Below are 4019 nucleotides of genomic sequence, written 5' to 3'. Positions count from 1 at the left end.
GGGGTTGGGGAAGGGTGGGGGTTCTGCTAGCCTCAGGGCTAATGGACACTCCTTACATGCAGAAACAAACTGTTCCCCTCCTAAACACTCCCCTCAGGGKTTTTTTTTTGTGCCTAAATTTTATCCAGAGCATATCAAGTTATAGCCTTTTGGTCAAACTTGGAGCATAATGTTATGCAGTTCTAGGCAATTTCATGAAAAGTCATGCTCACAGTTTGTGTTGTGAATGACTCTCAGCTTCTACCACATTAAGTTTTAGATCAACATGTAAAATTAAATTAATTGTGTTAAACAATATGATTTAGCTGTGGTGGCCATCTTGAATTGGGTCAAATCCRAAACGTAACCAGTTGTAGATWTACATCCAATGATCACTTTCTAAAAGTTTCATTACAACTGTCCTGCTTTTCATGAGATATTTTGCTAACAGAAAACAACTTGTTTCTAATGGTACTACAACTCTAAGCAAATACTTGACACAATAAAGTGCACTTGATACTTGTGTTGTGAATGACTCTCAGCTAATAACGCACTAAAATGTTGCACAATAGCTGTAAAAATCACTGAATCATATTTACATAAATAGGTTAAAACATTACTTTTGTATTTTCTCTGATTCAGTGGCTGTGGCAGCCATCTTGAATTGTGTTAGCTCTAATAATTAATAACTTGTACATCCCATGATTAGTTTCTAAAAGGTTCACCATTATCTATAAAGTGGTTTTTGACATGTTTTGCTAAAAGACAGACATTTAGTACAGTTGTTATTAGCGCTCAGATTATGTGTTGAGACAAAGTCTCAGCTACCACGCCAACCTCTAGGTCATTATGTGTAGTTGGCTGTGGCGACCATCTTTAATGRGTAAATTATTTGTAGATGTACTGCAAGTTATATTTTAAAAAATGTAATTTTCTTTGTTTTTATGTACCTGGTAGCTCTTCATGTTTTCAATGATAAAAATGTAAATGCTTTTACATCAGGATAAAGTTTCTGTCAGCAGATCTGAGCACATCTCCACTYCCAGCTCTTTTTGTAGGCAGTTGTTTTTATTCTGTGTTGTCAAATTAAAAACAGTATTCCAACAGAWTACATTGACTTCCTGTCACTTAAACTTAACTGCAACCTCTATAATATTTTAGTACATTCTGTATCAAGTTTTGAAACCGAAAGCTAAAAGTTGGTCCATGACGTTAAAGGCTATGTCAAGATCCAAAGCTCAGCTGAGGTACACAGGACACCCCATTCAATTAATTCTTGCAATCAGTTAATAATGGACATCCTTCAATTTACAGAACCGCTTAAAGAACAAGGTTGCCAATCGGGATCCTACATTTCCCACAATGCCTTTTGCTGGTTGAAGTTTAAAATGATCCAACTCTCTAAAAGGTCAGTGTTCTTTGTGCAGATGTCTGTTTACAGAAAGGTCCACGTTCTAAAAAAATGTTTTAAACATCACAATAATTTTTTTACAGTTCATCTTGTTCTCATAAAAACTGTGACGTGCACACAAAACTTAAAATGCATTGGTTGTGCTTATAAATATTAAATCTTTATGGTTTTGTTCACACTTAAGCTGCCATGTTAAAAGAAATCATGCTGACGCTCTTTCATCAAGTCCTCAGAGCAAAATTAAAAACTTAAGAACTGTAGAAGAGTGTGTTTCTTTTTTTAAAAAAAAGTACTAACTCCTGTTGTTATGAGGATTTAATGATATTAATTACCATGTAATATCATAAATCTTAATATTTATAATAAAACTTGTAATGGTCTTTATACTGTAGCAAAGAAAGTAAAACATTAACAGTTTGAGGTGTAAAGTCAGGTGAGAGCATTCATTTCATTTCATCAATGGGTGAAGTCATTATGTATTGATTTATGTGTTTCAGTCTTTCACAACCTGCACAAGATGAAGCAGATTAAGAAATAAATAAACTGGGTATGAATGAATGAATGAATGAATGAATGAATGAATGAATGAATGAATGAATGAATGAATGAATGAATGAATGAATTTTTATTGAATTTGAAAAAATTCCAATGAGATTGACAAAATAAAAAACAACACAAAATACATTGCTCTTAATAATTCACAATAATACTAATTTCTCAGTTTCCATCTCATCACCAGGACCACTGTAAGAAAAATATTTTAAACCGGATGCCCAAATAATACGCAGAAAACCGAATCCAGTTCTCAGTTTAACATTTATTTTCAGATCTACACAGATATGCATTGCACAGTGTGTGCAGCCCTGGAAACCTAAAACAAAAATGGCTTCAAGCTCCATGTCATTATCAACCCATATTATTTATAGAAAACCAGGCCCCACCCCTAGGGGCGGTTCCTGTTACGTCAGCACTGATATACCAGAAATGTTAAATATTATATGGTTAGACTACTGGATTGAGGCACATTTTAAAAAGAGACGTGTTGATCCTGTCACTGTTTAAAGTAAATGACTGCAATAAATCACAAATGATGAAATAAACAGGGTTCCCGCAGATCCTTAAATAGTCTTAAGAGGCGTTAAATTCATCAGTCCAAAAATAAGGCCTTCATTAGCCTTAAAATGTCTCAAATCAATCTTTCAGAGGTCTTAAAATGTATAGACACATAGGGAGATTGTCTCAAATATTAAAATAATTTGTGACATTAATTTATTTTCTGAAATAATTTAATGATTGCCTCCCGCAGCTAGTTGATTTATGCTAAAATAAACATTTGGCTAAAACAGTCACTGACTAACTATTTTTTACATTTGTGTTTATTGTGAAGTTGGTCTTAAATATAATTTCAAGTGGTGTTAAAGCGGTCTTAAAAAGTTTTGAATTTAACTAGCCTTAAGCTGTACAGTATGAAATTCAGTTAATCAGTCAAAACATATCCTGAAACACATCTATATTTGACATTAGTTCTAAATGAGAAATATTTATCTTTCAAATGAATAAATAGCATTAAATGAAAAATCCTTCAAATGAAATAAATAGAAAATAATCTAACTTAGAATGACAATTACAACCCGAGAGACAAAAAAGCTATTTTTAACAAGTACACACAGTTGTACATATTACTAATAAAATATGCATGAAATAAGAAAGACAGGGATCTGTGTTTACAAATTAATTAAATATGTAGTCTGGAGTTGTTTACCCTTCTGTATAACTTACTGCAGATAAATGACTCTTAAAAAATAGAATCTTTKCTTATTGTTGTTTCTCCTCTGCTGTCTGCTTTCTGCTCACTCTCTCTGCTGGATAATATTTCGACTGTTTCTGTAAAATTCACCATGTTTGCCTCGTTTCATCAGTAACACTGAGCTAAACGAGGAGACTGGCTAAATTAGAGCAAATATCTCTAACAGCTCCRGTATGGTCCAGATAAACATGTGGGACAGCAACCAAGGTCAGCACTTTTTACCCAAAGACAGTACTGCTGAGAAGACAATCAGCACTTGTCATTGTTGTTGTTTTTTTAACTCAAAGACCATAATGTGACTTCCACTAATCCATAAAGTCATTAGGAAGAAGCTTTTAACAGGTTCCAAGGACCCTTGCTTACTTTTTAAATAAAATATAAACAAGGGAAAAATATCAAACCCATTAATCTTTCATTAAGCTCGCCGGATAAAAAAGAATCGCTTAAAGTATCATTCGCTACCATCACTGCGAGTGCAAAAGCCCCCCGCTAACATCAAAGGCTTCTCAAAGAAACGGAGCGGGAGAGAGTCAGTTAGCTGGGCTTGGCTGAGAACCAGCTCCTGCTCGGGTTTTAATGTGAACTCACTCATAATGGCTGCAAAGAGAGAAACGGGGACTCGCTCTTTAATGGGTTTTGTGGCGCTGAGGCCTTTTTCTTTCCTTTTCTTTTCTTCCCTCTTTGCGCAAACACTGGCATAACAATGCACCGAAGAGCAGCTTCAGACTGGATGTTGACAAAGGTGGAGGGCTCATCTTCAGCAGGGAGGGTGCCTTTGTGTGTGTGTGTGTGTGTGTGTGTGTGTGTGTGTGTGTGTGTGTG

The 4019-nt window shown here is 34.9% G+C and overlaps 1 long non-coding RNA gene across 1 annotated transcript in view; it reads left to right on the top strand.

Annotated features, from left to right (window-relative positions):
- Positions 1-1644, top strand: part of LOC106516679 (uncharacterized) — a 4633-nt gene extending 2989 nt beyond the window's left edge. Inside the window, exons 2-3 of the long non-coding RNA XR_001310123.1 lie at positions 1294-1387; positions 1474-1644. This is a non-coding gene — a long non-coding RNA (uncharacterized LOC106516679). The remainder of the gene's footprint in view (positions 1-1293; positions 1388-1473) is intronic.
- Positions 1645-4019: the final 2375 nt, after the last annotated feature.

The sequence above is a fragment of the Austrofundulus limnaeus genome, unplaced genomic scaffold (genome assembly GCF_001266775.1).
Source record: "Austrofundulus limnaeus strain Quisiro unplaced genomic scaffold, Austrofundulus_limnaeus-1.0 Scaffold40, whole genome shotgun sequence".
In the NCBI taxonomy this organism is placed as follows: domain Eukaryota; kingdom Metazoa; phylum Chordata; class Actinopteri; order Cyprinodontiformes; family Rivulidae; genus Austrofundulus; species Austrofundulus limnaeus.
Note: the sequence above shows the minus strand (reverse complement) of the source record. Positions and strands in the feature narration are given on the sequence as shown.